This window comes from Salmo salar, unplaced genomic scaffold, assembly GCF_905237065.1.
Source record: "Salmo salar unplaced genomic scaffold, Ssal_v3.1, whole genome shotgun sequence".
NCBI classification, from domain to species: domain Eukaryota; kingdom Metazoa; phylum Chordata; class Actinopteri; order Salmoniformes; family Salmonidae; genus Salmo; species Salmo salar.
In genome coordinates, this window is record NW_025550793.1 from 13,059 (window position 1) to 31,306 (window position 18,248).

At 43.9% G+C, this 18,248-nt stretch overlaps 1 pseudogene; it reads left to right on the forward strand.

The window, feature by feature from the left end:
* The first annotated feature begins 1,342 nt into the window (after positions 1–1,342).
* The window catches only part of LOC123724046 (E3 ubiquitin-protein ligase pellino homolog 1-like), a 29,145-nt pseudogene continuing 12,239 nt past the window's right edge, over positions 1,343–18,248 (forward strand).

Genomic DNA, 18,248 nt, shown 5'->3' on the forward strand with positions numbered 1-18,248 from the left:
TCTCTCATGAAATGAGTAGCTCTGACCCCTGAGACGTAGGCTACCCCACACCAGGGTTTCACCAGTCTTTATTTTGATGTGGGCACTAGTGTTATTTTGCTGAGAGGTATGAAGTAGGTTGTGTATGTGAATCTGTTTCCAGGAAACTGGCCCAATATGTTCCATTTGTGAATCACCTCAACTCCCAGTTTAAGTGACGTCATCATCGCAGTTCTCACAAGCTTCTCTATCAACAGCCAGTCCAGTGTGCATTCTGAACACTCAAGTGTGGTTGAAGAATAGCACACCTTTCCCTTTCATTGAACTGTTGAAGGACGGGACTCAACCTGCGTGCCAAACAGGACACAGGCTAATTGTTGGTGTTGTTTTTAGGGGGGGGAAACTGCCTGGCTGCACAAAGGCACCGTTGTCTGAGGAAGTGAGGTCACTGTGAAAACCCTGGGTTGTATTCATTAGGGGAAACGGTAGCAAAACCCTTTGCAAGTTGAAACTTTAAGCACCCCTTGTTTTTCTGCCAAGCGCAGGGGAGTTTGGTGACCGCTTGTGGGAGTATAAACCCATCCTTAGGTGATACACAGAGACACAGCAGCAACCGTTTCAACCCCAGACCACATAGCGAACACACACACACACACACACACACACACACACACACCAAACGTGTGGGTGTAGTTATCCTTTAATGCAGGGGGCACTAGCCAGAGACCGTTGTTTGGTTAGCGGTGTTTCTGTAGCCCTCATGAGATTGCAGAGTTTTCTAAGCAAATGGCCACTGGATTGATGCAAATAATCATGGTATCATTCTGCCAGGTAGGCATAGGCTGCTTTGTAGTTAGCTTTAAATTGAGAGAGTTTTTGGAAAAGCCTTTCCATCTACCAGCAGATGGTTATCATTAGCATCATCGCTAAGTGTAGACTAGACATAAGAGCACCACAACACAGATGGGCATTCCTGAGCCCTTTCAGAAAGATGCAGGAAAATACTAATCACTGGTGCATTTTCTTCATGTCTTGTGAGTCACATGGGCAATTTTTAAGGAATGTTCTAGTAAGTTCAATACATTTTTGGAGTATTGTTTAATTCAGGTTTAATGTCTGGATTCCGTGCTTGGCGCAACGCAGATCGTTTTTCTAGGGCCCTATTTGTGTGTGTGTGTCTTAAAGGGTGTGTGGTGGTGTAACTGTCAGTGACTTCCTGTTCAGTGTAAGGTGAGACCTGAGGGATCAGGTGACTTCCTGATGTTGTGAGCTGTGTTCTCCACGTGTGACTGACCTCATGCTCGCTCTCTCTCTCTCTCTCTCTCTCTCTCTCTCTCTCTCTCTCTCTCTCTCTCTCTCTCTCTCTCTCTCTCTCTCTCTCTAGGGTTGCGGCGGCAACAGGCACATGCAGGATGAGGAGGCGGAGCTGAGGCTCAGCTGACCCCGCCCCTTTAGTGTGACCTCACCCATCCAGCCTGCCGGGCCCATGTTCTCTCCAGAGCAGGAAAATATCTCCCCTCCTCCACCTCTTCCTCCAAAGTGCCAGTGAAATATGGAGAGCTCATGGTGCTGGGGTAAGGAGCCAACCACATAACACTTCACCACTTAGTTACTAACTCAGATCCTTATGGCTGTTCCTCTATGTTGATGATACTAACTCAGATCCTTATGGCTGTTCCTCTATGTTGATGATACTAACTCAGATCCTTATGGCTGTTCCTCTATGTTGATGATACTAACTCAGATACTTATGGCTGTTCCTCTATGTTGATGATACTAACTCAGATCCTTATGGCTGTTCCTCTATGTTGATGATACTAACTCAGATCCTTATGGCTGTTCCTCTATGTTGATGATACTAACTCAGATACTTATGGCTGTTCCTCTATGTTGATGATACTAACTGGTCTCCAGGCTGTCAGGTAGATGATTATAACAGTAGTGTTGGTCCTGGTCTCCAGGCTGTCAGGTAGATGATTATAACAGTAGTGTTGGTCCTGGTCTCCAGGCTGTCAGGTAGATGATTATAACAGTAGTGTTGGTCTCCAGTCTGTCAGGTAGATGATTATAACAGTAGTGTTGGTCTCCAGGCTGTCAGGCTGATGATTATAACAGTAGTGTTGGTCTCCAGGCTGTCAGGTAGATGATTATAACAGTAGTGTTGGTCTCCAGGCTGTCAGGCTGATGATTATAACAGTAGTGTTGGTCCTGGTCTCCAGACTGTCAGGTAGATGATTATAACAGTAGTGTTGGTCTCCAGACTGTCAGGTAGATGATTATAACAGTAGTGTTGGTCCTAGTCTCCAGGCTGTCAGGTAGATGATTATAACAGTAGTGTTGGTCCTGGTCTCCAGACTGTCAGGTAGATGATTATAACAGTAGTGTTGGTCTCCAGACTGTCAGGTAGATGATTATAACAGTAGTGTTGGTCTCCAGACTGTCAGGCTGATGATTATAACAGTAGTGTTGGTCCTGGTCTCCAGACTGTCAGGTAGATGATTATAACAGTAGTGTTGGTCTCCAGACTGTCAGGTAGATGATTATAACAGTAGTGTTGGTCTCCAGACTGTCAGGTAGATGATTATAACAGTAGTGCTGGTCTCCAGGCTGTCAGGTAGATGATTATAACACTAGTGTTGGTCTCCAGGCTGTCAGGTAGATGATTATAACAATAGGGTTGGTTTCCAGACTGTCAGGTAGATGATTATAACAGTAGTGTTGGTCCTGGTCTCCAGACTGTCAGGTAGATGATTATAACAGTAGTGTTGGTCCTGGTCTCCAGACTGTCAGGTAGATGATTATAACAGTAGTGTTGGTCTCCAGACTGTCAGGTAGATGATTATAACAGTAGTGTTGGTCCTGGTCTCCAGACTGTCAGGTAGATAATTATAACAGTAGTGTTGGTCTCCAGACTGTCAGGATGATGATTATAACACTAGTGCTGGTCTCCAGGCTGTCAGGTAGATGATTATAACAGTAGTGTTGGTCTCCAGGCTGTCAGGTAGATGATTATAACAGTAGTGCTGGTCTCCAGGCTGTCAGGTAGATGATTATAACACTAGTGTTGGTCTCCAGGCTGTCAGGTAGATGATTATAACAATAGGGTTGGTTTCCAGACTGTCAGGTAGATGATTATAACAGTAGTGTTGGTCCTGGTCTCCAGACTGTCAGGTAGATGATTATAACAGTAGTGTTGGTCCTGGTCTCCAGACTGTCAGGTAGATGATTATAACAGTAGTGTTGGTCTCCAGACTGTCAGGTAGATGATTATAACAGTAGTGTTGGTCCTGGTCTCCAGACTGTCAGGTAGATAATTATAACAGTAGTGTTGGTCTCCAGACTGTCAGGATGATGATTATAACAGTAGTGTTGGTCCTGGTCTCCAGACTGTCAGGTAGATGATTATAACAGTAGTGTTGGTCCTGGTCTCCAGACTGTCAGGTAGATGATTATAACAGTAGTGTTGGTCTCCAGACTGTCAGGTAGATGATTATAACAGTAGTGTTGGTCTCCAGACTGTCAGGTAGATGATTATAACAGTAGTGTTGGTCCTGGTCTCCAGGCTGTCAGGTAGATGATTATAACAGTAGTGTTGGTCTCCAGACTGTCAGGTAGATGATTATAACAGTAGTGTTGGTCTCCAGACTGTCAGGTAGATGATTATAACAGTAGTGTTGGTCTCCAGACTGTCAGGTAGATGATTATAACAGTAGTGTTGGTCCTGGTCTCCAGACTGTCAGGTAGATGATTATAACAGTAGTGTTGGTCCTGGTCTCCAGACTGTCAGGTAGATGATTATAACAGTAGTGTTGGTCCTGGTCTCCAGACTGTCAGGTAGATGATTATAACAGTAGTGTTGGTCTCCAGACTGTCAGGATGATGATTATAACAGTAGTGCTGGTCTCCAGGCTGTCAGGTAGATGATTATAACAGTAGTGTTGGTTTCCAGACTGTCAGGTAGATGATTATAACAGTAGTGTTGGTCCTGGTCTCCAGACTGTCAGGTAGATGATTATAACAGTAGTGTTGGTCCTGTTCTCCAGACTGTCAGGTAGATGATTATAACAGTAGTGTTGGTCTCCAGGCGATCAGGTAGATGATTATAACAGTAGTGTTGGTCTCCAGACTGTCAGGTAGATGATTATAACAGTAGTGTTGGTCTCCAGACTGTCAGGTAGATGATTATAACTGTAGTGTTGGTCTCCAGACTGTCAGGTAGATGATTATAACAGTAGTGTTGGTCTCCAGACTGTCAGGTAGATGATTATAACAGTAGTGTTGGTCTCCAGACTGTCAGGTAGATGATTATAACAGTAGTGTTGGTCTCCAGACTGTCAGGTAGATGATTATAACAGTAGTGTTGGTCTCCAGACTGTCAGGTAGATGATTATAACAGTAGTGTTGGTCCTGGTCTCCAGACTGTCAGGTAGATGATTATAACAGTAGTGTTGGTCCTGGTCTCCAGACTGTCAGGTAGATGATTATAACAGTAGTGTTGGTCCTGGTCTCCAGACTGTCAGGTAGATGATTATAACAGTAGTGTTGGTTTCCAGACTGTCAGGTAGATGATTATAACAGTAGTGTTGGTCCTGGTCTCCAGACTGTCAGGTAGATGATTATAACAGAAATGTTGGTCTCCAGACTGTCAGGTAGATGATTATAACAGTAGTGTTGGTCTCCAGACTGTCAGGATGATGATTATAACAGTAGTGTTGGTCCTGGTCTCCAGGCTGTCAGGTAGATGATTATAACAGTAGTGTTGGTCTCCAGGCTGTCAGGTAGATGATTATAACAGTAGTGTTGGTCCTGGTCTCCAGGCTGTCAGGTAGATAATTATAACAGTAGTGTTGGTCTCCAGACTGTCAGGATGATGATTATAACAGTAGTGTTGGTCCTGGTCTCCAGGCTGTCAGGTAGATGATTATAACAGTAGTGTTGGTCTCCAGGCTGTCAGGTAGATGATTATAACAGTAGTGTTGGTCCTGGTCTCCAGGCTGTCAGGTAGATGATTATAACAGTAGTGTTGGTCTCCAGACTGTCAGGTAGATGATTATAACAGTAGTGTTGGTCTCCAGACTGTCAGGTAGATGATTATAACAGTAGTGTTGGTCTCCAGACTGTCAGGTAGATGATTATAACAGTAGTGTTGGTCCTGGTCTCCAGACTGTCAGGTAGATGATTATAACAGTAGTGTTGGTCCTGGTCTCCAGACTGTCAGGTAGATGATTATAACAGTAGTGTTGGTCTCCAGACTGTCAGGTAGATGATTTTAACAGTAGTGTTGGTCCTGGTCTCCAGACTGTCAGGTAGATGATTATAACAGTAGTGTTGGTCCTGGTCTCCAGACTGTCAGGTAGATGATTATAACAGTAGTGTTGGTCTCCAGACTGTCAGGTAGATGATTATAACAGTAGTGTTGGTCTCCAGACTGTCAGGTAGATGATTATAACAGTAGTGTTGGTCCTGGTCTCCAGACTGTCAGGTAGATGATTATAACAGTAGTGTTGGTCTCCAGACTGTCAGGTAGATGATTATAACAGTAGTGTTGGTCCTGGTCTCCAGACTGTCAGGTAGATGATTATAACAGTAGTGCTGGTCTCCAGGCTGTCAGGTAGATGATTATAACAGTAGTGTTGGTCTCCAGGCTGTCAGGTAGATGATTATAACAGTAGTGTTGGTTTCCAGACTGTCAGGTAGATGATTATAACAGTAGTGTTGGTCCTGGTCTCCAGACTGTCAGGTAGATGATTATAACAGTAGTGTTGGTCCTGGTCTCCAGACTGTCAGGTAGATAGTTATAACAGTAGTGTTGGTCTCCAGACTGTCAGGATGATGATTATAACAGTAGTGCTGGTCTCCAGACTGTCAGGTAGATGATTATAACAGTAGTGTTGGTCTCCAGGCTGTCAGGTAGATGATTATAACAGTAGTGTTGGTCCTGGTCTCCAGACTGTCAGGTAGATGATTATAACAGTAGTGTTGGTCTCCAGACTGTCAGGATGATGATTATAACAGTAGTGTTGGTCCTGGTCTCCAGACTGTCAGGTAGATGATTATAACAGTAGTGTTGGTCTCCAGGCTGTCAGGTAGATGATTATAACAGTAGTGTTGGTCTCCAGACTGTCAGGATGATGATTATAACAGTAGTGTTGGTCTCCAGACTGTCAGGATGATGATTATAACAGTAGTGTTGGTCCTGGTCTCCAGACTGTCAGGTAGATGATTATAACAGTAGTGTTGGTCCTAGTCTTCAAGCTGTCAGGTAGATTATTATAACAGTAGTGTTGGTCCTGGTCTCCAGGCTGTCAGGATGATGATTATAACAGTAGTGTTGGTCTCCAGACTGTCAGGTAGATGATTATAACAGTAGTGTTGGTCCTAGTCTCCAAGCTGTCAGGATGATGATTTAACATAGTGTTTCCAGACTGTCAGGTAGATGATTATAACAGTAGTGTTGGTCCTAGTCTCCAAGCTTTCAGGTAGATTATTATAACAGTAGTGTTGGTCCTGGTCTCCAGACTGTCAGGTAGATGATTATAACAGTAGTGTTGGTCCTGGTCTCCAGGCTGTCAGGTAGATGATTATAACAGTAGTGTTGGTCTCCAGACTGTCAGGTAGATGATTATAACAGTAGTGTTGGTCTCCAGACTGTCAGGTAGATGATTATAACAGTAGTGTTGGTCTCCAGACTGTCAGGTAGATGATTATAACAGTAGTGTTGGTCTCCAGACTGTCAGGTAGATGATTATAACAGTAGTGTTGGTCTCCAGACTGTCAGGTAGATGAGTATAACAGTAGTGTTGGTCTCCAGACTGTCAGGTAGATGATTATAACAGTAGTGTTGGTCCTGGTCTCCAGACTGTCAGGTAGATGATTATAACAGTAGTGTTGGTCTCCTGACTGTCAGGATGATGATTATAACAGTAGTGTTGGTCTCCAGACTGTCAGGATGATGATTATAACAGTAGTGTTGGTCCTGGTCTCCAGACTGTCAGGTAGATGATTATAACAGTAGTGTTGGTCCTTGTCTCCAGGCAGTCAGGTAGATGATTATAACAGTAGTGTTGGTCCTTGTCTCCAGGCTGTCAGGTAGATGATTATAACAGTAGTGTTGGTCTCCAGACTGTCAGGTAGATGATTATAACAGTAGTGTTGGTCCTGGTCTCCAGACTGTCAGGTAGATGATTATAACAGTAGTGTTGGTCCTAGTCTCCAGACTGTCAGGTAGATGATTATAACAGTAGTGTTGGTCTCCAGGCTGTCAGGTAGATGATTATAACAGTAGTGTTGGTCCTGGTCTCCAGGCTGTCAGGTAAATGATTATAACAGTAGTGTTGGTCCTGGTCTCCAGGCTGTCAGGTAGATGATTATAACAGTAGTGTTGGTCCTGGTCTCCAGGCTGTCAGGTAAATGATTATAACAGTAGTGTTGGTCCTGGTCTCCATGCTGTCAGGTAGATGATTATAACAGTAGTGTTGGTCTCCAGACTGTCAGGTAGATGATTATAACAGTAGTGTTGGTCTCCAGGCTGTCAGGTAGATGATTATAACAGTAGTGTTGGTCTTCAGGCTGTCAGGTAGATGATTATAACAGTAGTGTTGGTCTCCAGGCTGTCAGGTAGATGATTATAACAGTAGTGTTGGTCTCCAGGCTGTCAGGTAGATGATTATAACAGTAGTGTTGGTCTCCAGACTGTCAGGTAGATGATTAAAACAGTAGTGTTGGTCTCCAGGCTGTCAGGTAGATGATTATAACAGTAGTGTTGGTCCTGGTCTCAGGTAGATGATTATAACAGTAGTGTTGGTCTCCAGGCTGTCAGGTAGATGATTATAACAGTAGTGTTGGTCCTGGTCTCCAGGCTGTCAGGTAGATGATTATAACAGTAGTGTTGGTCTCCAGACTGTCAGGTAGATGATTATAACAGTAGTGTTGGTCCTGGTCTCCAGGCTGTCAGGTAGATGATTATAACAGTAGTGTTGGTCCTGGTCTCCAGGCTGTCAGGTAAATGATTATAACAGTAGTGTTGGTCCTGGTCTCCAGGCTGTCAGGTAGATGATTATAACAGTAGTGTTGGTCTCCAGACTGTCAGGTAGATGATTATAACAGTAGTGTTGGTCTCCAGGCTGTCAGGTAGATGATTATAACAGTAGTGTTGGTCTTCAGGCTGTCAGGTAGATGATTATAACAGTAGTGTTGGTCTCCAGGCTGTCAGGTAGATGATTATAACAGTAGTGTTGGTCTCCAGGCTGTCAGGTAGATGATTATAACAGTAGTGTTGGTCTCCAGACTGTCAGGTAGATGATTAAAACAGTAGTGTTGGTCTCCAGGCTGTCAGGTAGATGATTATAACAGTAGTGTTGGTCCTGGTCTCAGGTAGATGATTATAACAGTAGTGTTGGTCTCCAGGCTGTCAGGTAGATGATTATAACAGTAGTGTTGGTCCTGGTCTCCAGGCTGTCAGGTAAATGATTATAACAGTAGTGTTGGTCCTGGTCTCCAGGCTGTCAGGTAGATGATTATAACAGTAGTGTTGGTCTCCAGGCTGTCAGGTAGATGATTATAACAGTAGTGTTGGTCTCCAGACTGTCAGGTAGAGTATTATAACAGTAGTGTTGGTCCTGGTCTCCAGGCTGTCAGGTAGATGATTATAACAGTAGTGTTGGTCTTCAGGCTGTCAGGTAGATGATTATAAAAGTAGTGTTGGTCTCCAGACTGTCAGGTAGATGATTATAACAGTAGTGTTGGTCTCCAGACTGTCAGGTAGATGATTATAACAGTAGTGTTGGTCCTTGTCTCCAGGCTGTCAGGTAGATGATTATAACAGTAGTGTTGGTCCTGGTCTCCAGGCTGTCAGGTAGATGATTATAACAGTAGTGTTGGTCTCCAGACTGTCAGGTAGATGATTATAACAGTAGTGTTGGTCCTTGTCTCCAGACTGTCAGGTAGATGATTATAACAGTAGTGTTGGTCTCCAGACTGTCAGGTAGATGATTATAACAGTAGTGTTGGTCCTGGTCTCCAGGCTGTCAGGTAGATGATTATAACAGTAGTGTTGGTCCTGGTCTCCAGACTGTCAGGTAGATAGTTATAACAGTAGTGTTGGTCTCCAGACTGTCAGGTAGATGATTATAACAGTAGTGTTGGTCTCCAGACTGTCAGGTAGATGATTATAACAGTAGTGTTGGTCTCCAGACTGTCAGGTAGATGATTATAACAGTAGTGTTGGTCCTGGTCTCCAGACTGTCAGGTAGATGATTATAACAGTAGTGTTGGTCTCCAGACTGTCAGGTAGATGATTATAACAGTAGTGTTGGTCCTGGTCTCCAGACTGTCAGGTAGATGATTATAACAGTAGTGCTGGTCTCCAGGCTGTCAGGTAGATGATTATAACAGTAGTGTTGGTCTCCAGGCTGTCAGGTAGATGATTATAACAGTAGTGTTGGTTTCCAGACTGTCAGGTAGATGATTATAACAGTAGTGTTGGTCCTGGTCTCCAGACTGTCAGGTAGATGATTATAACAGTAGTGTTGGTCCTGGTCTCCAGACTGTCAGGTAGATAGTTATAACAGTAGTGTTGGTCTCCAGACTGTCAGGATGATGATTATAACAGTAGTGCTGGTCTCCAGACTGTCAGGTAGATGATTATAACAGTAGTGTTGGTCTCCAGGCTGTCAGGTAGATGATTATAACAGTAGTGTTGGTCCTGGTCTCCAGGCTGTCAGGTAGATGATTATAACAGTAGTGTTGGTCTCCAGACTGTCAGGTAGATGATTATAACAGTAGTGTTGGTCTCCAGACTGTCAGGTTGATGATTATAACAGTAGTGTTGGTCTCCAGACTGTCAGGTAGATGATTATAACAGTAGTGTTGGTCTCCAGACTGTCAGGTAGATGATTATAACAGTAGTGTTGGTCCTGGTCTCCAGACTGTCAGGTAGATGATTATAACAGTAGTGTTGGTCTCCAGACTGTCAGGATGATGATTATAACAGTAGTGTTGGTCCTGGTCTCCAGACTGTCAGGTAGATGATTATAACAGTAGTGTTGGTCCTAGTCTTCAAGCTGTCAGGTAGATTATTATAACAGTAGTGTTGGTCCTGGTCTCCAGGCTGTCAGGATGATGATTATAACAGTAGTGTTGGTCTCCAGACTGTCAGGTAGATGATTATAACAGTAGTGTTGGTCCTAGTCTCCAAGCTGTCAGGATGATGATTATAACAGTAGTGTTGGTCTCCAGACTGTCAGGTAGATGATTATAACAGTAGTGTTGGTCCTAGTCTCCAAGCTTTCAGGTAGATGATTATAACAGTAGTGTTGGTCCTGGTCTCCAGGCTGTCAGGTAGATGATTATAACAGTAGTGTTGGTCCTGGTCTCCAGGCTGTCAGGTAGATGATTATAACAGTAGTGTTGGTCTCCAGACTGTCAGGTAGATGATTATAACAGTAGTGTTGGTCTCCAGACTGTCAGGTAGATGATTATAACAGTAGTGTTGGTCTCCAGGCTGTCAGGTAGATGATTATAACAGTAGTGTTGGTCTCCAGACTGTCAGGTAGATGATTATAACAGTAGTGTTGGTCTCCAGACTGTCAGGTAGATGATTATAACAGTAGTGTTGGTCTCCAGACTGTCAGGTAGATGAGTATAACAGTAGTGTTGGTCTCCAGACTGTCAGGTAGATGATTATAACAGTAGTGTTGGTCCTGGTCTCCAGACTGTCAGGTAGATGATTATAACAGTAGTGTTGGTCTCCTGACTGTCAGGATGATGATTATAACAGTAGTGTTGGTCCTGGTCTCCAGACTGTCAGGTAGATGATTATAACAGTAGTGTTGGTCCTTGTCTCCAGGCAGTCAGGTAGATGATTATAACAGTAGTGTTGGTCCTTGTCTCCAGGCTGTCAGGTAGATGATTATAACAGTAGTGTTGGTCTCCAGACTGTCAGGTAGATGATTATAACAGTAGTGTTGGTCCTGGTCTCCAGACTGTCAGGTAGATGATTATAACAGTAGTGTTGGTCCTGGTCTCCAGACTGTCAGGTAGATGATTATAACAGTAGTGTTGGTCTCCAGGCTGTCAGGTAGATGATTATAACAGTAGTGTTGGTCCTGGTCTCCAGGCTGTCGGGTAAATGATTATAACAGTAGTGTTGGTCCTGGTCTCCAGGCTGTCAGGTAGATGATTATAACAGTAGTGTTGGTCCTGGTCTCCAGGCTGTCAGGTAAATGATTATAACAGTAGTGTTGGTCCTGGTCTCCATGCTGTCAGGTAGATGATTATAACAGTAGTGTTGGTCTCCAGACTGTCAGGTAGATGATTTTAACAGTAGTGTTGGTCTCCAGGCTGTCAGGTAGATTATTATAACAGTAGTGTTGGTCTTCAGGCTGTCAGGTAGATGATTATAACAGTAGTGTTGGTCTCCAGGCTGTCAGGTAGATGATTATAACAGTAGTGTTGGTCTCCAGGCTGTCAGGTAGATGATTATAACAGTAGTGTTGGTCTCCAGACTGTCAGGTAGATGATTAAAACAGTAGTGTTGGTCTCCAGGCTGTCAGGTAGATGATTATAACAGTAGTGTTGGTCCTGGTCTCAGGTAGATGATTATAACAGTAGTGTTGGTCTCCAGGCTGTCAGGTAGATGATTATAACAGTAGTGTTGGTCCTGGTCTCCAGGCTGTCAGGTAGATGATTATAACAGTAGTGTCTGGTCTCCAGACTGTCAGGTAGATGATTATAACAGTAGTGTTGGTCCTGGTCTCCAGGCTGTCAGGTAGATGATTATAACAGTAGTGTTGGTCCTGGTCTCCAGGCTGTCAGGTAGATGATTATAACAGTAGTGTTGGTCCTGGTCTCCAGGCTGTCAGGTAGATGATTATAACAGTAGTGTTGGTCTCCAGACTGTCAGGTAGATGATTATAACAGTAGTGTTGGTCTCCAGGCTGTCAGGTAGATGATTATAACAGTAGTGTTGGTCTTCAGGCTGTCAGGTAGATGATTATAACAGTAGTGTTGGTCTCCAGGCTGTCAGGTAGATGATTATAACAGTAGTGTTGGTCTCCAGGCTGTCAGGTAGATGATTATAACAGTAGTGTTGGTCTCCAGACTGTCAGGTAGATGATTAAAACAGTAGTGTTGGTCTCCAGGCTGTCAGGTAGATGATTATAACAGTAGTGTTGGTCCTGGTCTCAGGTAGATGATTATAACAGTAGTGTTGGTCTCCAGGCTGTCAGGTAGATGATTATAACAGTAGTGTTGGTCCTGGTCTCCAGGCTGTCAGGTAAATGATTATAACAGTAGTGTTGGTCCTGGTCTCCAGGCTGTCAGGTAGATGATTATAACAGTAGTGTTGGTCTCCAGGCTGTCAGGTAGATGATTATAACAGTAGTGTTGGTCTCCAGGCTGTCAGGTAGAGTATTATAACAGTAGTGTTGGTCCTGGTCTCCAGGCTGTCAGGTAGATGATTATAACAGTAGTGTTGGTCTTCAGGCTGTCAGGTAGATGATTATAAAAGTAGTGTTGGTCTCCAGACTGTCAGGTAGATGATTATAACAGTAGTGTTGGTCCTTGTCTCCAGACTGTCAGGTAGATGATTATAACAGTAGTGTTGGTCTCCAGACTGTCAGGTAGATGATTATAACAGTAGTGTTGGTCCTGGTCTCCAGACTGTCAGGTAGATGATTATAACAGTAGTGTTGGTCCTGGTCTCCAGGCTGTCAGGTAGATGATTATAACAGTAGTGTTGGTCTCCAGACTGTCAGGTAGATGATTATAACAGTAGTGTTGCTGGTCTCCAGGCTGTCAGGTAGATGATTATAACAGTAGTGTTGGTCTCCAGGCTGTCAGGTAGATGATTATAACAGTAGTGTTGGTCCTGGTCTCCAGGCTGTCAGGTAGATGATTATAACAGTAGTGTTGGTCTCCAGGCTGTCAGGTAGATGATTATAACAGTAGTGTTGGTCCTTCTCAGGCTGTCAGGTAGATGATTATAACAGTAGTGTTGGTCCTGGTCTCCAGGCTGTCAGGTAGATGATTATAACAGTAGTGTTGGTCCTGGTCTCCAGGCTGTCAGGTAGATGATTATAACAGTAGTGTTGAGTCTCCAGGCTGTCAGGTAGATGATTATAACAGTAGTGTTGGCTGGTCTCCAGACTGTCAGGTAGATGATTATAACAGTAGTGTGTGGTCTCCAGGCTGTCAGGTAGATGATTATAACAGTAGTGTTGGTCCTGGTCTCCAGACTGTCAGGTAGATGATTATAACAGTAGTGTTGGTCTCCAGACTGTCAGGTAGATGATTATAACAGTAGTGTTGGTCTCCAGACTGTCAGGTAGATGATTATAACAGTAGTGTTGGTCCTGGTCTCCAGACTGTCAGGTAGATGATTATAACAGTAGTGTTGGTCTCCAGACTGTCAGGTAGATGATTATAACAGTAGTGTTGGTCTCCAGGCTGTCAGGTAGATGATTATAACAGTAGTGTTGGTCCTGGTCTCCAGGCTGTCAGGTAAATGATTATAACAGTAGTGTTGGTCTCCAGACTGTCAGGTAGATGATTATAACAGTAGTGTTGGTCTCCAGACTGTCAGGTAGATGATTATAACAGTAGTGTTGGTCCTGGTCTCCAGGCTGTCAGGTAGATGATTATAACAGTAGTGCTGGTCTCCAGGCTGTCAGGTAGATGATTATAACAGTAGTGTTGGTCTCCAGACTGTCAGGTAGATGATTATAACAGTAGTGTTGGTCCTGGTCTCCAGACTGTCAGGTAGATGATTATAACAGTAGTGTTGGTCCTGGTCTCCAGACTGTCAGGTAGATAATTATAACAGTAGTGTTGGTCTCCAGACTGTCAGGATGATGATTATAACAGTAGTGCTGGTCTCCAGGCTGTCAGGTAGATGATTATAACAGTAGTGTTGGTCTCCATGCTGTCAGGTAGATGATTATAACAGTAGTGTTGGTCTCCAGACTGTCAGGTAGATGATTATAACAGTAGTGTTGGTCCTGGTCTCCAGGCTGTCAGGTAGATGATTATAACAGTAGTGTTGGTCTCCAGACTGTCAGGTAGATGATTATAACAGTAGTGTTGGTCTCCAGGCTGTCAGGTAGATGATTATAACAGTAGTGTTGGTCCTGGTCTCCAGACTGTCAGGTAGATGATTATAACAGTAGTGCTGGTCTCCAGGCTGTCAGGTAGATGATTATAACAGTAGTGTTGGTCTCCAGACTGTCAGGATGATGATTATAACAGTAGTGGGCTGGTCTCCAGGCTGTCAGGTAGATGATTATAACAGTAGTGTTGGTCTCCAGGCTTTCAGGTAGATGATTATAACAGTGGTGTTGGTCCTGGTCTCCAGGCTGTCAGGTAGATGATTATAACAGTAGTGTTGGTCCTGGTCTCCAGACTGTCAGGTAGATGATTATAACAGTAGTGTTGGTCTCCAGACTGTCAGGTAGATGATTATAACAGTAGTGTTGGTCTCCAGACTGTCAGGTAGATGATTATAACAGTAGTGTTGGTCTCCAGACTGTCAGGTAGATGATTATAACTGTAGTGTTGGTCTCCAGACTGTCAGGTAGATGAGTATAACAGTAGTGTTGGTCTCCAGGCTGTCAGGTAGATGATTATAACAGTAGTGTTGGTCCTGTTCTCCAGACTGTCAGGTAGATGATTATAACAGTAGTGTTGGTCCTGGTCTCCAGACTGTCAGGTAGATGATTATAACAGTAGTGTTGGTCTCCAGACTGTCAGGTAGATGATTATAACAGTAGTGTTGGTCTCCAGACTGTCAGGTAGATGATTATAACAGTAGTGTTGGTCTCCAGGCTGTCAGGTAGATGATTATAACAGTAGTGTTGGTCCTGGTCTCCAGGCTGTCAGGTAGATGATTATAACAGTAGTGTTGGTCCTGGTCTCCAGGCTGTCAGGTAGATGATTCTAACAGTAGTGTTGGTCTCCAGACTGTCAGGTAGATGATTATAACAGTAGTGTTGGTCTCCAGACTGTCAGGTAGATGATTATAACAGTAGTGTTGGTCTCCAGGCTGTCAGGATGATGATTATAACAGTAGTGTTGGTCTCCAGACTGTCAGGATGATGATTATAACAGTAGTGTTTGTCTCCAGGCTGTCAGGATGATGATTATAACAGTAGTGTTGGTCCTGGTCTCCAGGCTGTCAGGTAGATGATTATAACAGTAGTGTTGGTCCTGGTCTCCAGACTGTCAGGTAGATGATTATAACAGTAGTGTTGGTCTCCAGACTGTCAGGTAGATGATTATAACAGTAGTGTTGGTCTCCAGACTGTCAGTTAGATGATTTTAACAGTAGTGTTGATCCTGGTCTCCAGGCTGTCAGGTAGATGATTATAACAGTAGTGTTGGTCTCCAGACTGTCAGGTAGATGATTATAACAGTAGTGTTGGTCTCCAGGCTGTCAGGTAGATGATTATAACAGTAGTGTTGGTCCTGGTCTCCAGGCTGTCAGGTAGATGATTATAACAGTAGTGTTGGTCCTGGTCTCCAGACTGTCAGGTAGATGATTATAACAGTAGTGTTGGTCCTGGTCTCCAGACTGTCAGGTAGATGATTATAACAGTAGTGTTGGTCCTGGTCTCCAGACTGTCAGGTAGATGATTATAACAGTAGTGTTGGTTTCCAGACTGTCAGGTAGATGATTATAACAGTAGTGTTGGTCTCCAGACTGTCAGGATGATGATTATAACAGTAGTGCTGGTCTCCAGGCTGTCAGGTAGATGATTATAACAGTAGTGTTGGTTTCCAGGCTGTCAGGTAGATGATTATAACAGTAGTGTTGGTCCTGGTCTCCAGACTGTCAGGTAGATGATTCTAACAGTAGTGTTGGTCCTGGTCTCCAGACTGTCAGGTAGATGATTATAACAGTAGTGTTGGTCCTGGTCTCCAGGCTGTCAGGTAGATGATTATAACAGTAGTGTTGGTCTCCAGACTGTCAGGTAGATGATTATAACAGTAGTGTTGGTCTCCAGACTGTCAGGTAGATGATTATAACAGTAGTGTTGGTCCTGGTCTCCAGGCTGTCAGGTAGATGATTATAACAGTAGTGTTGGTCTCCAGACTGTCAGGTAGATGATTATAACAGTAGTGTTGGTCTCCAGACTGTCAGGTAGATGATTATAACAGTAGTGTTGGTCTCCAGACTGTCAGGTAGATGATTATAACAGTAGTGTTGGTCCTGGTCTCCAGACTGTCAGGTAGATGATTATAACAGTAGTGTTGGTCCTGGTCTCCAGACTGTCAGGTAGATGATTATAACAGTAGTGTTGGTCCTGGTCTCCAGGCTGTCAGGTAGATGATTATAACAGTAGTGTTGGTCTCCAGGCTGTCAGGATGATGATTATAACAGTAGTGCTGGTCTCCAGGCTGTCAGGTAGATGATTATAACAGTAGTGTTGGTTTCCAGGCTGTCAGGTAGATGATTATAACAGTAGTGTTGGTCCTGGTCTCCAGGCTGTCAGGTAGATGATTATAACAGTAGTGTTGGTCCTGTTCTCCAGACTGTCAGGTAGATGATTATAACAGTAGTGTTGGTCTCCAGGCGATCAGGTAGATGATTATAACAGTAGTGTTGGTCTCCAGACTGTCAGGTAGATGATTATAACTGTAGTGTTGGTCTCCAGACTGTCAGGTAGATGATTATAACAGTAGTGTTGGTCTCCAGACTGTCAGGTAGATGATTATAACAGTAGTGTTGGTCTCCAGACTGTCAGGTAGATGATTATAACAGTAGTGTTGGTCTCCAGACTGTCAGGTAGATGATTATAACAGTAGTGTTGGTCCTGGTCTCCAGACTGTCAGGTAGATGATTATAACAGTAGTGTTGGTCCTGGTCTCCAGACTGTCAGGTAGATGATTATAACAGTAGTGTTGGTTTCCAGACTGTCAGGTAGATGATTATAACAGTAGTGTTGGTTTCCAGGCTGTCAGGTAGATGATTATAACAGTAGTGTTGGTCCTGGTCTCCAGACTGTCAGGTAGATGATTATAACAGAAATGTTGGTCTCCAGGCTGTCAGGTAGATGATTATAACAGTAGTGTTGGTCTCCAGGCTGTCAGGATGATGATTATAACAGTAGTGTTGGTCCTGGTCTCCAGGCTGTCAGGTAGATGATTATAACAGTAGTGTTGGTCTCCAGGCTGTCAGGTAGATGATTATAACAGTAGTGTTGGTCCTGGTCTCCAGGCTGTCAGGTAGATGATTATAACAGTAGTGTTGGTCTCCAGGCTGTCAGGTAGATGATTATAACAGTAGTGTTGGTCCTGGTCTCCAGGCTGTCAGGTAGATGATTATAACAGTAGTGTTGGTCTCCAGGCTGTCAGGTAGATGATTATAACAGTAGTGTTGGTCTCCAGGCTGTCAGGTAGATGATTATAACAGTAGTGTTGGTCCTGGTCTCCAGACTGTCAGGTAGATGATTATAACAGTAGTGTTGGTCCTGGTCTCCAGACTGTCAGGTAGATGATTATAACAGTAGTGTTGGTCTCCAGACTGTCAGGTAGATGATTATAACAGTAGTGTTGGTCCTGGTCACCAGGCTGTCAGGTAGATGATTATAACAGTAGTGTTGGTTCTGGTCTCCAGGCTGTCAGGTAGATGATTATAGCAGTAGTGTTGGTCTCCAGGCTGTCAGGTTGATGAATATAACAGTAGTGTTGGTCTCCAGGCTGTCAGGTAGATGATTATAACAGTAGTGTTGGTCCTGGTCTCCAGACTGTCAGGTAGATGATTATAACAGTAGTGTTGGTCTCCAGGCTGTCAGGTAGATGATTATAACAGTAGTGTTGGTCCTGGTCTCCAGGCTGTCAGGTAGATGATTATAACAGTAGTGCTGGTCTCCAGGCTGTCAGGTAGATGATTATAACAGTAGTGTTGGTCTCCAGGCTGTCAGGTAGATGATTATAACAGTAGTGTTGGTTTCCAGGCTGTCAGGTAGATGATTATAACAGTAGTGTTGGTCCTGGTCTCCAGGCTGTCAGGTAGATGATTATAACAGTAGTGTTGGTCCTGGTCTCCAGACTGTCAGGTAGATAGTTATAACAGTAGTGTTGGTCTCCAGACTGTCAGGATGATGATTATAACAGTAGTGCTGGTCTCCAGACTGTCAGGTAGATGATTATAACAGTAGTGTTGGTCTCCAGGCTGTCAGGTAGATGATTATAACAGTAGTGTTGGTCCTGGTCTCCAGGCTGTCAGGTAGATGATTATAACCGTAGTGTTGGTCTCCAGACTGTCAGGTAGA